Source organism: Chaetodon auriga, chromosome 9 (genome assembly GCF_051107435.1).
Source record: "Chaetodon auriga isolate fChaAug3 chromosome 9, fChaAug3.hap1, whole genome shotgun sequence".
NCBI classification, from domain to species: Eukaryota; Metazoa; Chordata; class Actinopteri; order Chaetodontiformes; family Chaetodontidae; genus Chaetodon; species Chaetodon auriga.
The window spans coordinates 1,442,798-1,468,836 of record NC_135082.1 but is presented as its reverse complement, the minus strand read 5'-3'; positions in this window follow the sequence as shown (position 1 = coordinate 1,468,836).

Sequence of the window (26,039 nt, the reverse complement as noted above, 5' to 3'; positions counted from 1 at the left end):
GTCCACTGTCTCGGAATTTCTTCGTGTTTATTTTACATCCTTCTTTTGGTTATGTAAATTTGGTATTCCTTTTTGTTTATCTCTTCAACATATTGTCTATTGCTGGCTTTCTAATTGATTTTGTGTTTGTGTTGAACAGGAGCTGTGGGCCTCCGGTGCATGGCAGCCAGATCACCTGGTGGAGGTATTCCTTTGCAGTGAAGTGCACTTTGGGTGTCCTTATTTTCTCACGTGGTGTTTAGAGTCCCTTCCCCGCTGGCTGCCCTGGTAAGCCCCAGTCCTAGTTCCTTTTTGATGTATATCGTTTAAATTTTTTTTTTTTGGTTTGTTCCAGCAATAGATTACGCAGACTATGTGCACCTGGTTTTAAGAAAAAATTACGATTAATCACCATTTTAATTGATTAAAATAAAATAATAATAATAAAATTTGTTAATTGTGGAATCACATCTCTGGCCACTCATTGCGTTACGAACCTATGTGACCTTATGTGTTGACTCCACATATTTAAACTATTTCCTGGGGCAAAATACCCCAGGTGGCGTTGTTCGCACACTCTTTTAAAAACCTACCGTCCTACCACAGTAGCAACACCTCCACAAGGACTGTTACAAAGCCCAGGAGGTCTGATCTGTAATGCAAGGCCTTGGCCTGATTTTTAATTTGAACTGAAACTCTGTCATGTATGGACTGCTGAAAGAAAAGATGCCTTCCTGGCAAAAAGAACTGTTTCAACTGATCAGTGTTGTATGCACTAAACTGTGGAAAACCAGTGTAGAAAAACAGTGAAAAGGTGGTATGGTCATCTAACAGACTGTAATTGGCAGTAACATCGTCATCAAACAGGTGCTTTAGATGACTTTAGATAGAAAACAGAATCTGCATTGACATGTATTAGACCTCTGATCTGAGAGACCTTCACATGCTCAAGGAGGAGCTCACAGAATATTGACTGACTACTTCGAGCACTTCAGCAACTATTTCTATTTATTTTATAATGCTTTTCTCTGTATGTTTTTTTTTTTTTTTTCATTTTTGTTATAGTAATCATGCTGAATAAATGAATAAAGTTTTGTTAACCCACACATAAAGGAGCACAGAAAATTAGCAAACCCAGTTGCTGAAATACAGTGTGAACTTTGTACTTTTTCAGCACCAACCAACATCACACAATATTTTCTGAGAGAGAGAAACTATGAATTGCCTGTTTGTGGGGTGCTCTGTTAAGTCCAGTGTATTCTCAACTTTTACTGCCCATAAAAGTCAGTGTCATCATGGTCCTACATTTGCCAATTTCAGACTCGACCTTGTTGTAAAGTGACACAGTAAACCTTTGTAAAGGCAGTGTAAACGCTGGCCCGTTCAGTCATTATTTATACATCTACATTGTAGCATTCAAGTAACAATTAGGACAGGTACAAGTTTCATATATATTCATATATTTATGACCAAGCTGATCAACAAGGTCCACCTCAAATGTGGTCAGAAAAACTTTAAGAAATATGTGATGCAGTTATATACTGCATTACATCACTTTGTTGTTAAATTAGTCTGGCATTCATTTCAAGAAGGTTTTAGAAGCAGGTTTCTGCCTTAGAAAGATGCAAAGTTGGCTAAATATGAAAGACAAGAAAGCTTGATTTAAGATACTTTACAGCTCTAGGCTAAACACATCATCTGTTTGTTAGGACTATTATCTGTATCTGGACTATTTAGTGGTTAATTCCTGTTTTATTTTGGTAGCCATGCCTTATGTGTCTCAGTTGACTTTACTTCCTGTATTGCTCCCACCCTTATCATTGTTTGATTGTGTTCACCTGTGTCTGATTAGTTTTACTCTCTATTTTTTCTCTATTCAAGGCCCCATTTACACGTACACGATGAATTGAAAAATGGAGACATTTCCCTTCATCTGTGCCCTTCGTTTACACGCAAACGGAGAATTCGCCTCTGATACGATGCCTTGTAAAAACTCCGGCCAGAGAGGAGATTTTGGAAAACTTCAGTTGCACATTTGCATGTAAACTGAGAAAAACAGAGAAAAACTGAGCTTTAGGTGGCCGACGTCACATTATGCATCAGAACTTGCAGCTGCACCAAAAGTGCTACCTATGTTTACGTTTTCATTTGGCTATGGTGATCATGGATGCATTCAGAGTAGCAGTCGCATCTATGTTGGTGCAAACCCTTTTCGTATGTTTGCATTTGCAAATACAGCTGTTCTATTATATCGAGGAGCAGAGACGAATGAGTACTCAGAGGTCAGCAATTTTGCAACAACTTCTCTATGGGTGACAAATGTAAAAATTCAGTCACATTTTTCTAGCTGATATGTTTTGAATATTTACCTCGCTTTTCTCAAATTTAGCTCACTTTTCTCACATGTAGCTCATTTTCTTCACATTTGAGGTAGAAATTAAATGGGGAATCTAAATGATAAATCTAAATCTTAAATCTAAATGGTAAATGTAAATCTAAATCTGAATTTTAAATCTAAATGTGATGCCAAGTGTAAAGCTAAGTATTTAGAAAATATGCAAATAGCCCATGCCTCTCAACGCGCATAGACCCGCCCACACCTCTGACCGCCCGTGCTGTGGATGCGGAGGTGAAGTGAGGGGAAGGACCAAAACATGGCCGGTTCTCTCCAATTAGGAGAGATCGAACGGGCGGTTATGGCAGGTGTGCGTGCTGCACTCCAAGGTGCACTTCCGCCGGTACCGTTGTAACAGTCAGAGTCTGCAGCACTATTACTGTAATACTGAATAGCACCACATGGTGGTACCGCCTCCTTTTGAAGAAGAATCAGGGGGAGACATTCCCCTTTATTTGTCACACACATGCACATGCTGGACACTGCACACGAGGTGAAATTTGACTTCCGCCTTTAACCCATCCTGGTCGTCCCTCCTCCGCGGCAGACCGGCGCCCGGGGACATCTTCTGCGTCACCATTGGTCGGGTCACCATTGGTCAGGTGGTGATCTTCTTGCATGTTTTTAGTGGGGGTATATGAGAACATGCAAACTCCACACAGAAAGGCCCTCCTCGAGCAGCAGGCACGGAAGGCATGGTGGAGGACACACCCCCGGTGCCCGCAGCGAGAATCGAACCCGGGACCTTCTTGCTGTGAGGCGACAGTGTTGCCACCGTGCCACCGTGCCACCCAAAGTGTCTTTGGAGGATGCGTCTTTGGAGGATTTTGTTGCCCATGAAGAGCCATTTTGTGGTTTGCCAATGTATCACGCCCTGCGGAACTCCCAAAATGACGACTCAGTAATGAGCTGGTGCTAGTCATGCTGTCTAAGTTTTACAACACATGTAACACATGTGAACATAGAGCCGTGGAGACCTGGCTTTGTATGGTTGATGTTCCCTATTATAGAATAAAACTGTTGAGTGAAATCCCAACTTCTCCGCCTGTCGACTCCGAGCTAACTTACCAACCAGAGCCTCCGCTAACTGCTAATCCTGCTAACCTTTCTGCCTGCACCTACGCCCATTACAAGTGGCGCCTGAACATCATCCTCTGGACCTCGCTTCAGCCCTCTGACCCACACTACGGACCGGACCGGACTGCTTTCTGCATCTTTTCACCGTGGGGGTCCGTGTAAGTGGATGCTTTACTGTTTCACCGGACATTACCGGGCCGAGTCTGAAGCTAACATCTCCTGGAGCTAACCGTGACTGTGCACATGTGGTGTATTGGAGCGCGGCAGACGCTGTGTCAGACGTGTGTTTTTCTTCACTCTTTTGCTTATTGAAAGTACCAGAGTAGTACCAATAAACTGAAAAAGAAAAAAAACAAAAAAACAAAAAAACGTTTCCCTGTAAAATTGAGTGACTCAAAACTTTCACCTTTACCATGGATTGTGGACTATTTCACTCTTAATGCAAATTGACTGGACTGGGTGAGTAGAGGACAGTGTGGTTCTTGAAAAAAAAAGTGTCTGCTGTTTTGTTGTTGTACCTGTTAAAGGTTGCATGCAACTGCATTGTGAACAGTTAGTTTAATTCTGCTCGCCAAAACTAACAAAGCGTTGTACTAGTTTAAAGGTGTGTGATTTAAAGCATTAATGCATAATGGCATCCCACCCAGACATACAAGCTGACGAGTTCCCTGGTTCAAGACTTGCATACAGAGGTTGACAGACTACGGGAATGTCTACAGAACTCCCTTGCCCTGCAGAGCAGCATGCAGTCCAAGAATCAACCCCAACCTCCATGGCCACTTCAACTCCATACACACCTGCTGCAACCATAGCACAGCCCATGCCCCAGGATACAAAATCCTACTCTGGAGCTTAGGCTGGACACTCAGGCTCTTTCCTACAGCCACATTTACTCGAACTAACCAACACATCCAGGATGATCGCTGCTGCATTGCATCATGCTAAGCTTGAGCCCCCTGTGTTTGCCGGTGATACTAAAGTGCACCCTGAAGACTGGTTGCAGGCCGTCAATATCTACAGATCTTCACTGAACCTGACTGATTCACAAATACTGAATAAACTACCACATTTCCTTGCAAAAGAGCCTAGCAAGTGGTTTAAAGCATTCAGTTTACATGTTATCACATGGGCACAGTTCTGTCAGCTCTTCAGAACAGTTTTTCTACCATCTGATAACCAAGAACGTGTCCTCAGAGGCATTCTAGACTGTGTCCAAGCACCGAATGAGCCCCTCCCAACATTTGTGGCCCACATGCTGAGTGAAGTTAACAAATTAAAGAGCCCACCGCTGGCAAAAGAGCAAATTGAACTGATATGCAAACATTCTCTGGAGAAGTACAGTGTTGCACTGTATGGCACGCCTATCCCCTCAGGAATGGACTTGTTGATTGGAGCTCATGAGCTCCATGTGGTCCTGGGGCCAAGCAGCCACCAGTCTCCTCCTGCGCACTTCAGAAGAAACTGGAACGAGCCCCACTGTTTCAAATGCTCTCGACCAGGGTTCACAGCTCGCACTTGCCTGAGCTGCAATGCTGCACCCCATGTGACATCTCCCCACACTCACTCAGAAATCAGAAATCAGAAATCAGAAAAAGCTTTATTGCCAAGTATGATTTTACACATACGAGGAATTTGTTGTGGTGAAGTTGGTGTATGACACATCTACTAAAAACAGGCATCTCCAAACTATTCCACAAAGGGCCGTGTGGCTGCAGGTTTTTCCTCCAACCAATCAAGAGCACGAAGTCTGACCAATCAGCTCTTTGAAGACTGAGATCTGCTGATGAAATGAGTCAAGTCTGGTGTGCTGCTGCTTGGTTGGAAAGAAAACCTTCAGCCACTCGGCCCTTTGTGGAATAGTTTGGAGATTCCTGACTAAAAATAAGAGTACAAAATATAACAATATAAATATATATACACAAGTCTGTTTCTTGTTTTTTTGTTGTTTCCGGAAACACAGTCTGTTTTTTCAGAAAGAAGTCCAAGCTGAGCGTTAATGTAAGTATGGGTTGTATCTATGTCAATGTGACAAGATGAGGCAGAGCTGGAGTGTGAAGAGAATTGGGGGGGTTCCGGGCCTTGTTGATAAGGCTGACAGCAGACGGGAAAAAAATGTTCTTGTGGCGTGAGGTTTTGGTCCTGATGGACCATAGCCTCCTGCCAGAGGGGAGTGACTCAAAGAGTTTGTGTCCGGGGTGAGAGGGATCAGCCACAATCTTTTCTGCACGCCTCAGGGTCCTGTAGGCGTACAGGTCCTGGAGAGATGGGAGATTGCAGCCAATCACCTTCTCTGCACACCGAATGGCAAGCTGCCTGGCCTTGTCCTTGACGGTGGCAGCAGCGTACCATATGGTGATGGAGGAGGTGAGAATGGACTCAATGATGGCTGTGTAGAAGTGCACCATCATTGTCTTTGGCAGGCTGAATTTCGTCAGCTGCTGTAGGAAGTACATCCTCTGCTGTGCTTTCTTGATGAGGGAGCTGATGTTTGGCTCCCACTTGAGGTCCTGGGAGATGATAGTTCTCAGGAAGCAGAAACACTCCACAGTGTCAATTGTGGAGTCACAGAGGGTGATGGGAGCAGGTGAGGCTGAGTTCTTCCTGTTGTCCACAACCATCTCCACTGTCTTTAGCGCGTTGAGCTCCAGGTTGTTCTGGTTGCACCAGGTCACCAGATGGTCAACCTCCCACCTATAGGTGGACTTATCGCCATCAGAGATGAGTCCGATGAGGGTGGTGTCGTCCGCAAACTTCAGGAGCTTGACAGACTGGTGACTGGAGGTGCAGCTGTTTGTGTACAGGGAGAAGAGCAGAGGAGAAAGAACGCAGCCAGTGTTGATGGTCTTAGCATCAGAGACGTGTATCCCCAGCTTCCCCAGTTTCCTGTCAGACAGGAAGTCTGTAATCCACCTGCAAGTGGAGTCAGGCACGCTCAGCTGGGAGAACTTCTCCTGAAGCAGAGTTGGGATGATGGTGTTGAAGGCAGAGCTTTAAGGTGGGCATTGGTGGAGGTGACTGGAGCTGGAGCTGTTGGGAGGTGTCATGGGGGATGGTTGCTGGACTGTCCCGTTGTCTTTCAAAGCGGCAGTAGAACTCGTTCAGGTCGAGTGGGGGGCTTTAGGCTTGTAGTTGGTGATTTGCCTGAGCCCTTTCCAGACAGACGCAGAGTTGTTTAACTTGTACTTCGAGTCTTTGTTTCTGTCTTTGTCCCCACTCCTGAAGGCCTCTTCCTTTGCCAACCTTAGCTGTCTGAGTTGGGCTGTGAACCAGGGTTTGTCATTGTTGTAACTCACCCTGGTGCATGATGGAACACAGCAGTCCTCACAGAAGCTGATGTAGGACGTCACAGCCTCCGTGTAGTCATCCAGACTGTTGGTAGCAGTCCTGAACACATGCCAGTCAGTGGAGTCCAAACTCGCCTGGAGATCCTCCACAGCCTCGCTGGTCCACTTCCTTGATGTCCTCACTACAGGTTTGCAGAGCTTTTGTTTCTGCCTGTACGCAGGAATCAGGTTGTGGCGGTACAAGGGCTGATACAGTCTTATGGACAAGATCTGAGTATATGAATTTTGGACAGAAAAGCTGACAACGCCACCCTGGGATTTTTCACCCAGGGAATTCTGGATAAATAGAGGTTGCAGTAGAGAGGCACGCAGGTAAGTTATACAAAGAAGGGCAGGAGGTGTGGTTCGATGTTAGCCAAACATAAGTTTATCAACAGATCACACTCAAGATAAAAAAAAAAACAGACTTAAAAGGAAACTAAGGCGCTAACACCCTACTCCAACAGGGAGGCTTACCGACAGTGCGGGGGAGACTTGGGGGGAGGAAGTCCAACTTAAAAGAGGATCACCCCACTCACACGTAACACCCAGCCCGAAAGTGAATTACACCGCAAACTAAACTCCAGGATCACACCACACACAAGGGACACCACCACCCGGGACACCACCACCGTCGGCTCCCAACAACTGAAAAAGAGAGGGGAGAACACAATTAGTTTACAGTGTTATTGGTTATTTGTGTTAAAAGCTGAAAAAGGAATGTACTCAGTAACAACAACAAAGGAAAACCAACAACAAACAAACAAACCAAAAAAAGGAAAAAAAAGAAAAGGAAACAAAGAACACAAGTCTCTGGCCAGAGATACTAAACAAATGTACATAAACTTTAATTCGAAATGAAACCAAATGATAATTAACCAACCAATGGATTCAAAATAACACAATACACTCAAAAGAAACAGACGAAAATGCCTAATCCCATCTAACCCCCCCCCCCACACACACGTACTCACCCATCCACACACGCACACACACATAGTCCAGGCCGGGCAACCACCGCTGGGGCCAGATGTTACGAGATGAGCTGGGCCAGAGTACCAGGGCCCAAGCAACCACTCCAAGTTAGTCCCAACATAAAGCCATGGCAGTGACAGCAAGCTAAGCAAGCAGTGGAGAGCGGAGCAGGCAGTAGCGAGCGAAGCAGAAGCAGGAGCAGCATGCACAAGCTACAGGCAATGAGGGTCGGCGAAGTAGCAGCGTTCCTGCACTTATCTTAGCGTCCAGAGTCCATCCACTGGTCCGGATCAGCAGGCGTTCAGCCAGTAGGGAGAGAGACGAAGAGGCTCTGCACGGCTCCGTGCGAAGGGGAGCATCTGTGGTGCGCCGGTGATGCCTTAAGCGCCACTGTGGACACAGACCGGTGAGGCGTTTAGCATCTGGGCTAGCTGGCTATTGGTAGGCTGAACTTACATTAATGTGTCCGTACCTGGTCTTCTTTTTGTTTAGTGCTTATGGCAAACAAGGAAGGTCGCCGCCATCCCCTTAACCACGATGGACCACTAAAACACACAGCCGAACCATTTAATAGGCCAATGCGAGCTAAAAATAACCTGCCGCTATGCAGCCGCGTACCTACCTGCATGGAGAACAGAGGAGGAAGTCTCCTTTTTATACCCTCGCACTTTTTGACCGATAGGCTAATGCGCCAGGTGAATACAGAGCAGCCGACCCACCTGTGTTCAGCCCCAGCGGCATATCATACTGCTACAAGGTGTACCATGACGTGGTCAGAGTGGCCCAGTGCAGCACGGGGGATGGCGTGATAAGCATCCCTGACTGTGGTGTAACAGTGATCCAGAATATTCTCCTCTCTGGTCGGGCATTCGATAAACTGTCTGTATTTAGGGAGTTCATGCGTGAGGTTACCTTTGTTAAAGTCACCAAGGACAATAACTAAAGAGTCCGGGTTGGTCTGCTCCACACGCACACGGGGGGACATTTCATCGAGGCAATCCTCCCTCCAGATGCTAGTTGAGCCTCACCCACCTGCTACACCCCCACACGAGCAGCATGTTCTAGGTCATGTTGAGGACATGGATTCTCAGGCTCCCTGGAACACACCGCTGAGAACTAAAGTGAACTTTAAATCTGTGTCTGTGGAGGCCACTCTGGACACAGGTGCCACTCTTTCAGCTATACGAGCAGACCTTGTCCGAGAGAACAACTCCTATCCAACTAAATCACGTCATTGGGAAGGTGGACCTGTGAGCCTTGCAAACAATGCTTCCTGCATTCCTGATGGTGTCACTTGGCTATCTACTGGCTTTATGTACAAACGCTTCTACCAACGTTTTGCCATAATCCACAACCTGTCAACCCCTTTCATTCTGGGAATAGATTTCATGATCAGAGCCTCACTAACCATTCATATTCCCTCCAGAACCGTACCGATGACATCATTGAGCCTTCCACTAGTCCATGGGCTGCCCCAGTTGTGACTGTAAACAGGCCCTGTACTGACCCAAGGTTCTGTGTGGACTTTAGAGGAGTGAACCAGATCACACAAAAAGACTCATACCCCTTGCCACGTGCTGACGACTCAGTGGACTTTCTGGCAAGAGAGCAGTTCATCACAACACTGGACTTGGCTCGAGAATACTGGCAGGTGGCAGTTGCAGAGGAGTACCGACCAAAAACAGCCTTCATATCACATTGCGGTCTCTTCCAGTTCCGTGTGCTCCCCTTTGGTCTCTGCAACGCATCGGCCACATTTCAGAGACTAATGAACACTGTCCTAGCTGGTCTCATCTACAAGACATGCGGTGCGGTGTATCTGGATGACATTGTTGTTGCTTCCCCCACCTTTGAGCAGCATCTAACTGATCTGGAGGAAGTGCTTAAAAGACTCAAAGCTGCTGGTCTGTCTCTGAAACTCAAGAAACAGACAAAAACTCTACTATGACTGTCGACTCTCTGAGCTAACTTACCAACCAGAGCCTCCGCTAACTGCTAATCCTGCTAGCCTCTCTGCCTGCACCTACGCCCCACCATCCACACTTAATGGAAACTTAATGGTAAGTTACTTAGTTAAAACTTTAACTTTTCACTGTGTTCGTGGGGAAGCTACTGCTAGCTAAGCGACCTAGCAAGATAATGTTTGCCAGTGTGACTCAGGTGCCAGCTAAGGTTTTGTGATTCAGTGAAAGTAGTTTCAGCGACTGTTATTCGAAAAGGTAATATAAGTTACCCATAACTTAGTGATTACCGGTAAGTAAGCTGACCGCGCTGCACGAAGCTCAAGGTGTGGCAGCTAAATTACACTTTGTGTCTAACTTTCCCAGATAGCTAACGTTAGCGCGATCTATCGCTCCATGTGGCATAACCAAAGTGAATTGAAAGCTGTCTTTAAACCATTTTGAGTAGAGGCATGTGTTGGTCTCTTTTGAACTGCAAACAGATGCCTGTAGGTGACTAATATCTTGGACTTATTAGCTGGAAAACGCAGTCCAATTTCAACACATTTGATTAATATACCACAGAAAATATATATTTTACAGATTTTTCTAAGAGCATGTCTAGGCATTTTCAAAAAAGGCCAATTACCTATGTAGGTGACAGTTGATATTTATATGTAGCCCATATATATGTATAGATCATCTATAGTCATATTTTGCACACATTAATACTCACAATTATGCTGAATGTATCAAGTTTAGGCCATTTAATTATTTCAAGCCCTGTGGAAAAACCCCTATTTACGTGATTTCTCCCTAGGTCTTGAATCTACCATGTAATCCTATCTTCATTGGCTATACATGTGTCAGTCATCCCTAAGAATCGGCTGCAGTCGGCTCAGTCGTTACATTTTGTTTGCATCAATCGAATCACAAGAATCTAAGCTTTCCAACGATATGTCCTGTTAGTATATTTCTCAGTTAATAGTGGTGTACATCAGACTCTATGGTCATTTAACACTTAAACGTGGATTTTTAACAGGTTAAAATGTTGGCCCTTGTTTCAGGTCTCCACACAACAGGTTAACTCACAGGCACCTCCAGCTGTGTCCTCAGGCACTGCCACCTTTGCTACAACTGTCACATCATTGAGATCAGTAAGTGAAGTTGTGATATAGCATTACAATGTTTTGTTACCTTAAGTTAACTTAGAAACGTTAGCTCACAAAAGAAAACCCATCCAGTTTTTCAGCTAATTCAGAATTTAGATTTAACATTTAGATTTAGATTTAGCATTTTGGTTTAGATTTAGATTTACCATTTAGATTTAAGATTTAGATTTAGATTTACCATTTAGATTCCCCATTTAATTTCTACCTCAAATGTGAAGAAAATGAGCTAAATGTGAGAAAAGTGAGCTAAATATTCAAAATATATCAGCTAGAAAAGTGTGACTGAATTTTTACATTTGGCACCCCAACACGAAGAGCCAGTCCGTGTCACCGCCAGCGTCGATGTAATACATACACAGGTTAGTGTAAACGAAAAGTTTTCTGAAAATGGACATGTGTGCACGATGTTATTTTTGAAAACGGAGAGGGTGAAATGTCCGTTTATGAAAATAGCTGGCTACGTGTAAACGTAGTGCAAGTCATTGTGTTTCCCTGTCTTGGTGGCATTGTTACAAACCCCGGCTCGGAGGGAAGCAACACAATGAGTAAACCAAAAACATAAAATGGTTTTGATATATTTATTAACTGAAATCTAGGGGTTACAAAAAGGAAAAGAATGGAGTTGGCAGCAAAACCTGCTGCCAGGCCAACTGCAGCGGGAGGAGTGGAAGAGCCAGAGATTGGGGGAGGTGTGTCGGCTTTTGTAGACTGCTCACACCTGCAGGTAATCAGGAGCTCTCAGGTGAGTCTACCTGGAAAAAAAAAAAAAGAGATAGCACACCCGACTACAAGACCTATAACAGGCATCATGCCTTATATGTGGCTTTCCTTGTTCCTTGTGATTCTTTTAAGTAATTCCTGTTAGTAATTCCTAGTTGAGTCCCTGGTATCTGTGGTTTTTGATCTGTGTCCTGTTTCCCTGTAGTTTTCTTGTTTTTGGATTTTTGAATGTAGTTGGATTTTGTTCGCCCTTATTTTTGTTAAAAAAAATCATTTGGACTGTTTTAAACCATGTTGTTACTTTAAGGTGTCAAGCACTTCCATGACTTAAACACACATATCTACATATGAGAAACAATCAAAGAAACAAAGTTGAATGAACATGAAGGATAACATACTTTGATTTACATGTATGTATGTTAGATGAATGGGTTTAATCTTTGTTGTTGGGTTACTCTAGCATCTACTTCAAGATGGTTTTAGAATCAAGTTTCTACCTGAGAATTGTTTTAAAAAAATTGATTCACTGAAGGATAACAGTTTGATTAGAATTTATTTTCTCATTTAGGTAACACTCAAAAAAAGTTTCATTCAGCCCTCTGGCCGTGAGAAACTTTATTGCATCACATTATTAAGTTTAGCTCTCATTAATTTCCAAGTTTCTACCTTAGAAACATGCGAAATTGGAAGTATAACATAGTTTGATTTAGCTTCACCGCACAATGTTCATTCCAACCATCTGCTTGTGAGATAAACTGATTTTGAAATTCTTACAGTACGAATTACTGAATTGCACTACTTTGACTTGTTTACCTCTCACCCATTTCCAGAAGGTTTTGGAGGTAAGTTTCTATTTTAGAACATTCTAAAGTGGAGAAGTTGGAAGTTTGTTTTCACATTTAGGAAAAACACACAAAATGTTCAATTCAACCTTCTAGCAGTCAGATAAACCAATTTTGACGTGACACTGAGATACTGAATTACTCCAGTATGTTAACTTAAGATGACATTCACTTCCAGGTTTATGAAGCAAGTTACTGTCTTAGAAATATTAGGAAATATCATGAAATATTAGAAATTGGTTTGATCAGAGCTATCATTTATTTCCGGTAGGTTGAAGAAGGAAGTTTATACCTTACACTCTAAAAAAAAACCAACCAATAATAATAATACAATGGCTAACCCTAACCCAAAAAAACAAGGTAACAATTTGCATTTATCTTTTTAAGTAGTTTCAACTCTGGCATTGAGTAAATCCTATCAGTCTTTAAAGCTGCAGCAGGTAAGATCCAGAAGAGAGCAGACTTAGACTGAAAATTTGAACCAACACAAGTTCCACGTCACTCCCCCTCCCTCTCCGCTGCACTCATGCCCTGCCTCCAAACCCCTGCTCCCTGCTGCGTCTGCGCAGCTGCTGTGACAACCAGTAACGTTAGCCTTAGCATCGGAAACAAGCTAACTCTGCCCAGCCGCTACATCACAGTCGCTAACATACTGTATGTGCTGTGGAGTGTTACTGTAACAATCACCAATTTAGCTTTATGATTATTTGTTGTCTTAGCTGTATATGCTGTTGTTGGCAGCGCCGGTATGGGCAGTTTCTCCTTTGCGAGTGGCTGTTGCTCCACCATAGCTTTCACTAACCTCCTGACGCCGCTCACAGAGCTGTTCGACTGAGCAGCAGCCGGCAGCATAAGCGCAGGGAGGAAGCAGTTCACAGCGTGTGTGAGTAGCGATTGACAGATGTCAGACACTCCGTCAGATGCTCCTCCTTGTTTTGTGTCAGGCGTGGTGGAGTCTTGCAAATCACAGTAGGAGCAGTAGGTGAGACCAGTGGAGCCATTTTTTTCACAGATTACATGTTTCATGTAGTGCTGTCTGGGCATAGGGATAGTTTTAGCAAATATGACAAAAGATTACTTCTATACAAGTTAACTACTACAGCTTTAATAGTCAGACTAACCCAATTAGTTTAGTACATCCATCAAGATTTGCTTCGACATTTAAAAGCTTAATTAAGTAGAACCAATTTAATATTAATTCAAAAGTCATGGCAATTTAAAGCGTTCAATTCACTTCTTTTAAGGTATTCTAACTTCTTTATTTTACTTCCATCCTGCTCAAAAATGTCCAAATTGAAAACACCTTAATTTCTTTGAGTATTGGTAATTTGTTTCTCTTCAGTAAGAATAACAAATTCCAGTTTTTATGGTTAACCTAAAAAAAAATCACTTTGTCCATATAGTTTTTTTTAACCATGAACATTTTTTATACAATTCTCTGTACACAAAATAAACATGCCCGCTTCCAACAATACTTGGACAAAAGATAAAAATGAAGGCCAGACTTCCTCATTCCCAAATGAAATGGTCTAATCACAATCACAATAACCAAGCTAACTGTGTATTTGGGGGCTTCAAATGAGGACAAAGTCGAATATTTAGGCTGCCCTCAAACAAGACAAAAGAAAATTACAACATTAAACCTGCAGTAGGTATGATTGAGAAGAGTGTAGACTTAGCCTGCCCTGCCTCCAAGCTCCTCCTCCCTGAGGCGTCTGTGACTGCGACCAAAGATACTCTGCTGATGTGACTTGAAGCGGCCAAGTGGCATACGCGACATGGAGCACAAACCAGTAACAGCAAAACATAAACTCACCTCAACACAGCTAGATATAAGACGTTGGCTATACCTAAGTTATAAAGTTGTTACTCAGTTGTTTATTTGGCCATAAAGTCAAACTTTGTAACGTTACGTTGCCGTGTTTCAAGTAGTTAAATGTACTGTTGCAACCGTCTAGTAGCCTACTGTTCTGTTATACACGCTACAGTACCGTATTTAGCCTAGCACATTATTTCAGTAGTTGGCAAGCCAGTAAATTAGCAGCTCATTTACATTTGTTGCTTTGCAAAATATGTGACATGTATTTGTTGATACGGTTAGAGTTTTGAGACCGAGCGGCTAGGCTCCAACAAAGACTACACCCCCTCTGCTTCCACAGGCAGACGGGCGGGTAGACAAGGCAGCCATAGAGGTGCATCTGGCCAGGGCCGGGGCCATGGATGACGGGGCAGAGGGTGTCGTTTGGGCCAAACACCCAATGACCTTGGCGCTGAGGACATCGCTAGGGTTGAGAATTTGAGATCACAGAGGATTGCATATGAACGTGTGAGTAATTGTCTGTTTCTAACCACAGACACTTATCATTGCATCTAATGTAACAGCTGTTGTTAGCTGTTCAGCTGTGTATGTTATGATCCTCAGTCAACATATTTGTTATAATTTACTTTATATTGTGACTTCCAGGAACAAATACAACAGCTGGATTTACACCAGGCATGCCACATTTTGGAATGAAGTTTGTCACAGGACCCCAGTCTCATATTTGTTGTCCTCAGCCAGCTGTTACCTGCTGCTCCTCCACCAGTTCCTCCTGTTCATCTCCAGCCCTAATGGTGCATCTGCCATAGAGCAGGGACATGCCTATACTAGTGGAGAAGAAATGCGACAACCAACAGCCACCAATGTACACTTCAAGACTACCGCACATGGCGGTGGACAGTTTGCAGGAGGGAGTCTTGCGCCTTGCCAGGAGGATCTGGTACGATCTCCGTGCTGTGGCTGATCTTCCAGATCCAGGAGGAGACAACAGACAGTTTTGCCATGTAGCATACCGACAGTTTGTTGCTTGGCAGCATGGGGTTCTGGGTGCTGGTCACGAGTTGTCCTTCCAAGCTGCTGTGTGTGGAAAATCTGTGACCGTTTTCCAGATCCTCATGGACAGCATAGGGGGTTTATTCCTCGGAGGGTGTAGCTACTTTTGCACTTGATAGCTGTAAATAGTCTGAGGTCTGTACAATTTATTATTATTTTTATTTAATATTCAATAATGTTTGTTTTCTAAAGCAATTTGTTTATTATTGCATAAATGTACAAATACAGAACCTTACACTATTTATTGAAATACTCTTTGGACTACATACAAAAAGGAAAATGGGGGTTGTGGGGTGGGGGAATGAGTAGAGTGGTGGAGCAAAGTGTTCTTTTCAAACAGCAGTAGAAGGTATTGAGGTTGTCAGCAAGGCGTAAACTGTTGGCTGAGTGGGGAGCGTCGGGCTTTTAGTTGGTGATCTATCTGAGCCCTTTCCATGCAAATGCAAAGTCATTAGCTGTGATTTGTTGTTGTTTCCCAGCACACAACTGTTTAGCATTCCTAACTGCCCTGCTAAACCTGGTCTACATGTGGCGGTACGAGGGCTGATACAATATTATGGTAAAGTATATGAAGTTGACAGGAAAAACCGACGACGCCACCCTGGGAATTTCACCCAGGGAATTTTGGATAAATAGAGATTGTAGTAGAGAGGCACATGTTCCGCACAGTACTCTGCCACTACTGTGCTCTTTGAGCCCTCTGACCAGGGACTTCCTGCTGGACTGCTGGCATCCCCAGCACTGGTTCAAGTTGAGAACGGTACGGCATACATCCCCATTGTGAATGTGCGTTCTTCGGATGTGCTGCTTTATCCTCAAACAGTGGTAGGTGCCCTGAGCGAGGTTCGTGTGGTGAGGATAAAAGCGTAACATCCCATTGGATGTTGCGGTGGGCACTGGCACAGGGGAGAAACGAAACCAAATTACGCTTAAAAGAGCCGTTTAAAATGATAGGTGAGGGGTCCTCCCCAAGAAAAACCTTTTCAAGAGGGTTTTTTTCCCTTTTTTCCTTTTAAAAAAAAGAATGGTGAAAATAAAATGGATAAAATCGGATGGTCGGTTTGACACAAGGTGGTGTTAGCCCGGTTCTTTGTTGGAAGCCCAAGAACAGTCTGAAGCAATCTTCAGTTCACAGTCAAAGTATTTATTGAGGTCACATATAAAGTAATGCAGCGCTGGTCTCAAAAAGTCAGAGTTCCCTGAGGATCTCAGCCAGAATGAGCCCAGTTGTCATACAAAAGTTCACATTTATCATGTTGGGTTTGACCAACCCAGTACAGATATACGTTACAGAATATAATTGGTCAAGGCGTGACTGCCAGATCTAAATGCAATAGACATCACAAAAAGAGAAGAGGAGATGAGACTGTCAACAACCAGTGTGCCACCTGCCTTTTTGTTATGAGAAGTGGCTCTCACCAGCCATGTTATCCTTACGGCTCTAGGCTATGAAGGACATCCATGTAGGCTAAAGAACAGAGCATGAGAACACATGAAATGACCAAAAAGGGCCTGATCATTACAATTCCCCCTTTTGACATGATTCTATCATGTCAACACAAATGATAGAGTAAATGTTGAAACAAAGAAATATAACAATGGAAGTCAATTAACACATGAAATGTATTATTCAAACTCAATAAACACATGGAAAAAAATTTTAAAACTTGAAAAATAAATGAAAGAACAAAAAACATATGAATAATATTGAATATGCTGTAATTTTTAAAAATAAAATAACAAAAAACATGAATCATATTGAATGAAATTTTAAGAATGAAAAAAAACAAAAAATATGAATAATATCATGTAATTATTGAATAAAATTTGAAACTTGAAAAATAAGTGAAGAACCATGAAATGTAATTTAAAAAGTGAAATAACAAAAACATGAATAATATTGGATGTAATTTCATGATGTCTTGATCAAACAGGTCTAGTGCAACGTGAGTAATTGTGAGTCCATGACATAGAAGTCAATGCAAAGCAGCATGGAAGAGGCCTACTTTATGCCAGCGTCCAACAGAGGGCTGTCCCGAACTGCCATGAGTGGGTCCCAGATAGTCTGTGCCGAATTGCACCACAGTGAAACGGGAAGAACCAGAATGACCGCAGTAGACATCCGGTGTAGGACAGACATACTTTTTCACCTGGGCCGTCAGGTGTCGGTAACAGCAGAGGAGTGGCGCCTTGTGATGGCTATGTAACCCAAGCAAATGGGTGAGGCCAGCTGCTGGACTCCGATCCAACACACGGTGCACTAGTAAGAAAATAGAGAAACATATAATGATTAAAAACAGTTTTGACTGTGACTGTGATAGGTTATATGTGTAAATGTGATAAATGTTAAAATATAAAATTAAAATGTAAAAGGAGAATACACGGTAATTTAATGGTGTTTGTGTTTGGCAGCCTATATATGAGCAATTATGTGTAAGCTGTTCTTCATTGCATTAATAGGCAGCAAGCAATTCTTCATTGCACCAGCATGTGGAAATAATAAAATGTGGAAACAATAAAAATATCAAAGTGAATACTGAAATAGCTCAAACTTCAAAACAGTAAAATAAGCAACAAATTGAACCTTTCAAAATGGTAAAATATGAAATTTAAAATGAAAACATCACAAAATGCACAATAAAAATAATAAAAATGATCAAATAAATGAACTTGTCAAACAAGTACAAAAACATTAGTGTCATATCATCAATCGTAATACTGGAAAGTACTGTCTTTGTTCAGTAGATTTTGGCTTCACCTCTCAATTTGGTCCTTAATCATTGTTCGTTAAGGATTACCAGCATTAAGGATTTGATAAGTACCACGCCTCTACATGTATGCGAAAGCTATATGTGGGAATGTGTTAACCATTAATAAGTCACATGTGTATACAGGATCTCACAAGTACAGACATCGAACGTCATCATTTACGTCCATGTTGGGGTCCGCTTCAGCTTCACCTTCTCCCTGTGGAAACTCAGACAGCATAGAAACCAATTCACCAGGATATTGTGCTACATTGGTATGTAATAACAACCACATAGGGTAGAAATAGTCACTGCTGCAATAAGTGAGATAAATACAGAACATTCTATCAAGCCAATTCTGGAGTGGTGTTGTTTGGGATGAAAACACAACAGTCTAGGGAAAATATATCACACACACCACCTCTTTCAGCTAGAAGGAAATCGAGAGCCATTCTGTTTTGGTAAGTCATCAATGAAGTAGCTGCCAATTCTCCATGAAGGCCCGTAATGGCATCTCTGGTCATGTTACTTAGTCTTTGGATATTAAAATGAACATAGTTAAACAGTTAATTCTGTCCACATTCTTATTTATGGTTACCCATCAAAATAAGGGTGATTCTAATCCTGTTACAATTTGATTAACCGGTTTATACAAAACCATTAGGTACACCTCTGGGGATTCCAATTGTATCTATATAGGTCAGAGAGTTTTGGTAGGTCTGGCTTTTACCCACCTTGAGAATGAATCTACACAACTAGAAGATATCTTTTGAGGCATTTGTTTATTTGTTTATATATGTTATACCCTGCTATTGCTTTTACTGCCATATCTACTCCATTATTGCCTCTTGCTACTCTGCTATTTCCTTTTTGATGTCCTCTGCACTTGACTATAGCGACCTGTTTTGGTTCAAGCAAGGTATAATAGAGATCAAGTAGCTGATTCAAATGTTTAACAGGGGTGCCAGCTGAGGTCACAAAAGCTTTCTGTCTCCAGTGACACATGTCCACATGTACAGCTTGGACTGCATAAACCGAATCAGTATAGATATTTACAGTCTTGCCTTTTGCTATTTTACATGCTTCGGTTATCGCCACTAATTCCGCCTTTTGAGCTGAAGCTGGTTGTGGAACGATTTGGGCTTGTTTTGTTTGTAAACCGGCTGACGTTTCTTCTACAACAGCGTGTGACGTCACTAACGTGCCCGCAGGAGTGTGACGACTGTGACCATCGCAGAATAATATCATTTCAGCATTCTCGATAGGTTCTTTGTGTAGAGAGGAGTGCAGTTGCGTCTCTTTTTTAGTTTCTGCCACACAGTCATGATCTTGCACGGTGTCCATCTGTAGAGCCATGTTAGTTCCTTCACTAGTGAAGTGAATGTGAGATTTGTTAAGCAACTGTTGCAGACCTAGACTTCTGTGCGCTGATAGCGTGAACGCATTGGAATCAAGAAATGCTTTTACACCGTGTGTAGTGTGTACTATAGTCTGATTGCTCATGGTAATGTGGGATGTCTTTTGTACTGCTTTCCCTATCGCTGCTACATGTCTGACACATGTAGGATGTCCTATCTCCATGTTATCCAATTTGGAACTGTAGTACATCAAAATTTTCCTGTCTGTTGTACTCCTACTCTCCCCCTTTTGAAACAGAACGGCATTCACAAAGCCGTTCTTTTCATCAACATCCAAATGAAAAGGCTCTGAGTAGTGTGGAGAGTGTAGAGCACATGCATTTGATAATTGCATCATGGATTTCACAGTGGTTGGTTTGGAGTGACTCAAAATGTCTGTTTTCTGGGCATTTGTCATCCTTAGATCAGATGAACTGACCACACGGCCCAAGAATGTCACCTTTGGTCTCCCAAGCTGGAGTTTGGACTTTGAGACTTTGAAGCCGCAGTGTGCAAGATGGCGTAGAAGTATTTCAGTGGTCAGGATGAGGGCCATATGGAAGAGGTGGGGTAGAGGCATGGGAAGCTGGCTGAGACAACATCTACTTAGCAGCAGACTTATTGAGGTTTACATCATCTCTCATTTTCTTTACTTGTGATTTTAGCAGTTGTCCCTGGAGGGATGCCAATTCCTTTTCTTTCTGATGTTGGTGCTCAAGGTCATTATCAATGTATTGGATGACATGAGCAGCCCATACAGTGTATGTCATGGTCGGCAAACCAACCACAAGTTTCAGCATTTTCTGAACAGCTTGAGGAACCGAGCTTCCCACTGCTCCTCTGAAGAGCAGCTCTATTGTCTCACTCACAGCTGGGTCTTCCCCTGTCCTCTCCTGCCATAGCTCTCTCACCCGGAGCAAATATGCAGCACCCTTCTCATTCACATTTGGTGGGATGTGACATAACTCAGCAGATCTCATCTGTACAGGGAACTTATCTCGGATGATAGGCCACAACAGGTACACCAGAAGATGTAAAGGCTGATCATCAGGGTCTTTATCTGTGTTACTGAGTTGTTCTATTTCTGCTAACATCCCCAGTGATGTGCATGAGGCGAACACACGTCTGAAATCACCCAAAGCTGGGACAAGGCCTGCACACTTTTCTAAGAAAGCCTTGATCCACTGAGCCCCCCCTTTGTTTATGTCTGGCAAGCCAGATTTAATCAGTGTAGTATCCTGTAGGGAGAACGGAGTGTATGTGGCAACAGTTCGTCCTCCAGTGGTGGTAGCTGATGTTAGTGGCATCTGATACTGACGTCGACGGGTGTCTAAGCAAGTGTGGATGTTACCATGACTGGGCTCGCGGGCAGTGACACGAGGCAGGTTAAGATAGCTTGACTGGTCAGCGCGGTCTTTCCAATTCTGCAGCCCATGTTGCTCGAACGCAGAGGTTAGGGCGTGTACGGAGGGATTAGTACATGCGGCCTCTGGAATGTCTTGACTGGTTATGTGAGTCAGATGTTCGGATGGTAGAGCACACGATCGGGTTATTATAGATGAGGGTATTGGACGGGATGGTTTGAGAAAATTGTCAGTGCTCACGCGTGCCGTCTCATCCAAATATCTCTCTGCCTGTTTTTGTGATTCACCATCACCTGGATACAGGGCAGTTTGTAGCAGTCCATTTTTGATCACAACAACCGGAGACATCATAGGGAGTGCAGTTTGATATGGGAGTGTATATGATGATTCTGAACTGGCAGAGGACGTGGTCTGTGTCGTTATCGTTGCTTCTGGGCTCGTACCTTCGACTTGAGGCAGCTGATGCTGAAGACCATCCAGCATTGCACGTGCCTCAGTGTAAGGCATTGACTGTTTTGGTGAGGGTGCGTTATCTTTTGATTTTGTGGACTGTGTATCTAGAGTCAAGGTCACAGCTGGCGGTTGATGGTTGAGTTGTGCAGAGGACAGTGACTGAATGGAGAATTTGACTTCTCCTGTGAAACAGAGGCAATCTGTCAAGAACGTTTCTGTTCTTTTTGCTTCTCTCTCTGCTTTGCCTCTGTGCAGAATTCCTGCATCTTGTAACCTTGATCTGGCCTGGTCTCTACTTCCTGTCGCCAATTTCAGAAACATGGTGAAATCGCTCATCTTTGGTGGAGCAGCTTCACAGTCTCCAAACATACCCCTCATTTGCATTTCCCTCACCCAATTCACAAATCTTTCCCTGCCATTCTCCTTTTCCTCATGTTGGACTTTATTCTGCCATCTGGTCAATGTTTCGAACAGCACCGACCCCAAGGAGCCGGGTTTACATTCCTGCCACTTATCAACAACTAACTGTGACATTTTTAAATATTTTACACGTGTTATTCAGAGAGGGTGAATGGCACAATGCCCGAGTGAGGACCCAATCAAGAAGCTTCTACACAAAGTCTAGTACTCTGTGCGCTTGATCGCTGGGGGTTCTCCCAGTCTTTTCACTCGTTTTAATCCACCAACTTCTGTAACACCTTAACTGAATATCCCCTCTTACCTATTCCAATGCCCCCTTTTACAGAACTACTTGAGATCTGTGTCAGTGCAGGAATTCTCGATCAGTCTATACAGCTCGATACACTGCTGCTGACACAGTAAAATATCAATCAAGTAGGAAACCACCCCACATTTGCATGAAAAATAACAAACTTATCCCTGTGTCCTAATGAACAGTTTAACTCTACAGCTCACAGGTCACCAGGAGAACCCTTTTTAAAATATATAACTATAGCTACCACGCGTCTATAGTCTGCCTAAAGACCGGAGCTGATTTTTTTTTTTTTTTTTTTTAATATATATAAAAATATAGCTACCACGCGTCTATAGTCTGCCTAAAGACCGGAGCTGACCTTTTTAGCTACCACGCGCCTTCTTTGGCCGGAGCTTTCTTTTTAGCTACCACGCGCCACCCAGGGCCGGAGCTGAATTCTATAGCTACCACGCCCTAATGACGGAGCTTTCCTTCTATTACTACTATGAGTTTATACCTTATATGTGACCAGTCAGTTAGTAAACAACAGTTTTTCTTTTGAACATCAAATTATTTAGGTTTCAGCGATCAGTGGATGCCATTTAATCAGACAATTGTAATTTGGTATGTCCAATGTGCAGAAGTTTCTCATAGAAAAGAGGTTTCTGCATACCTTTGATTTAGGCGCCTGGAATTGTCTGAAAAAAGTTCTCCTCCAATCAACTCCAGTGGTCATCAATAGGACACGATCTCGGAGTCAGCCTATCCGGGTCACGGCACCATTTGTTAGCCCGGTTCTTTGTTGGAAGCCCAAGAACAGTCTGAAGCAATCTTCAGTTCACAGTCAAAGTATTTATTGAGGTCACATATAAAGTAATGCAGCGCTGGTCTCAAAAAGTCAGAGTTCCCTGAGGATCTCAGCCAGAATGAGCCCAGTTGTCATACAAAAGTTCACATTTATCATGTTGGGTTTGACCAACCCAGTACAGATATACGTTACAGAATATAATTAGTCAAGGCGTGACTGCCAGATCTAAATGCAATAGACATCACAAAAAGAGAAGAGGAGATGAGACTGTCAACAACCAGTGTGCCACCTGCCTTTTTGTTATGAGAAGTGGCTCTCACCAGCCATGTTATCCTTACGGCTCTAGGCTATGAAGGACATCCATGTAGGCTAAAGAACAGAGCATGAGAACACATGAAATGACCAAAAAGGGCCTGATCATTACAGTGGGACCGTTTTAAGAGTGGTCCCCGACGCAGGTAGGGCAGCAAGACTGTAACATAACTGAATTAAAATCATTTTCCTCTGCTTTAGTTTTATTAAGTTTTCCTTCATTCCCAAGAGTTTTTGTATTTGTTTTTTATTTTTTATTTGGAGGGGAGAGAGGATATTAACATGACTGTTTCTTGTTAAAAAAATATAAAATAAATATAAATAATTTAATAGATTAATAAATTCTAAATGAAATCATAAGATACTGGATTGATTGGAGGGATAGGCGCAATAATAACACACACAAAAAAACACACATATAAAATTGTACATGTACACACATAGATAAAAACGGCATGCCTTCTCATAATATTAATAAATAAAGAATAAAATATAAAAATTAAAAATAAACAATAAAATATAAAACAACTGTTAGTAGTTTTGAAAGAGGGGGGTAAGTGCTTAAGATAAGTGCCAAAATAAAAGACACACCTGTATAAATAATAAGAGCGCTCTAAAATTCAAACAATCCAGTAATACATAAAACATTAAGATTATAATAAATACTTTTAAATAATAAATTAGTTAAATTCATCAGAATAAACAGTCATAAAATTATCTCTGTCTCCTTGTTTAAGAAATATTGTAAAAAATGAGAGAAGAAAGATAAAAGAGGGGGAGAAAAATAAGATAAAACAAGAGGTTAGTATTCAGTTAAAATTCAGTAATGGATGGATCATTTTTAGAATTTTTCAGGTTCGTGTGGTGAGCTTGCCTCCTGGTATTGAGGAGGTTCCATCTCATGCAGCCACTGTGGCATCCCAGGTTATGGCTCCTCTGCTGTCAGACCCAGTTAATGCAGTAGACCTGTCGGCTTTGTCAGCCAAAGAAGAACAGGAGGAAACGCGAGGTCTTCTTTGTAAGCACGCCACGGTCTTTTCATCTCACAATGGTGATTTGGGTTGCACTAACTTGATCTCCCATGAAATCCCTCTCTTGGACGACATCCCTGTCCGTCAACGCTACAGGCGTATTCCCCCATCAGAATATGAGGTGGTCAAAGAGCACATAAACCAGCTACTCGGTGCGCAGGTCATCCGAGAAAGCAGCAGTCCTTTTGCTTCACCAATTGTGCTTGTTAAGAAGAAAGATGGCAGTCTGCGCTTGTGCGTAGACTACCGACAACTTAACAGCAGGACCAGGAAGGATGCCTTCCCTCTTCCTCGTATTGAGGAGTCGCTGGATGCACTGACCGGAGCCCGCTGGTTCTCCACTATGGATTTAGCCAGCGGGTACAATCAGGTTCCTGTTGCGGAGGCCGACCGACCCAAGACAGCTTTTTGCACTCCTTTCGGGCTGTTTGAGTGAAACCGCATGCCCTTTGGGCTGTGTAACGCGCCTAGCACCTTCCAGCGGCTCATGCAGAGGATCTTGAGAGACCAGCAATGCCAGTCCTTGCTCTTGTATCTGGACGACATTGTGATTTTCCATTTTGAGGTGGTAGCGAACTGGCAACCCCCCACTACCATCTCGGAGCTGCGGTCCTTTCTTGGGTTCGGCAGCTATTATTGCTGCTTCATGGAGGGTTTCGCCAAGTTGGCTGCCCCTCCACACTGCCTTGTGGCCAAGCTTGGGGGATCAAAGTCCAAGCAGTCAGCAGGTCAGGTTTCAGAGAAGTGGACACCAGAACACCAGCAGAGCTTTGAGGCCTTAAAATCTAAGCTCACCAATGCTCCTGTGCTTGCATACGTTGATTTTTCCCTCCCCTTCATCCTGGAGGTGGACGCGAGTCATGGAGGCTTGGGCGCAGTACTCTTGCAAGAGCAGGAAGGGAAGGTCCGGCCGAAAGCGTCTGCAAGCCAAGGTTTGAGGCCTACGGAGCGTAACCCAGCCAACTACAGCTCCATGACGCTGGAGTTTTTGGCATTAAAGTGGGCTATGACGGAGAAGTTCCGTGAATACTTGCTTGGTCACAGTTGTATTGTCTTCATGGACAATAATCCTCTAAGCCACTTGTCATCCGCCAAACTCAGTGCTCTGGAGCAGTGCTGGGCAGCCCAGCTTGCAGCCTTTGACTTTGAGATTCGCTACCGCCCCGGTAAGAGTAATGCAAATGCGGATGCCCTGTCCCGCCTGCACCCACCGGTGGCAGTGGATCTCGACACTGTAGCCTCTGGTACATCACTCCCACCACCCTTGAAGCAAGCCCCACAAGCTCGGGGGCCTGAAGCCCGTCAGGCTGCTGTCCTAGCTTTGCCTCAGCATCTACCTGCTGACTTTAGTGCACTTCAGCAGGCTGACTCTGTTATCGGGGAGGTGTTAGCGTTTTGGAGGGAGAAGCGATACCCTGACCGTGAGGAGCGCAAGCAGCTATCCCAGCTAGCTTTGGTTCTCCTCAAACAGTGGGATTGGCTGACTGAACGGGCTGGAGTGGTCTACAGGCAAGTTTTGCGCCCGGACGGTGGAGAAGCAGTTCTCCAGGTCCTGTTGCCAGCTGCATTGAAGAACAAGGTCCTCACCGAGGTTCACCAAAACCACGGCCACCAAGGTGTGGACAGGACCTAAGAACTGCTTAGGCAGCCGTGCTATTGGCCTGGGATGACCTCTGATGTGAGGCACTGGTGTCAAACCTGTGAGCGGTGCCAGGTGGCCAAGGATCCAGGGCCACCGGCCCGGAGCTTCATGGGACATCTACTAGCCTCAGAGCCAAATGAACTTTTGGCTATGGATTACACCATACTGGAACCAACCTGTAACGGGCTTGAGAATGTCCTTGTGCTGACTGACATTTTCAGCAAATATACCCTTGCTGTTCCCACTCGTGATCAAAGAGCCTCTACTGTGGCCCAGGTGCTGGTCACTGAGTGGTT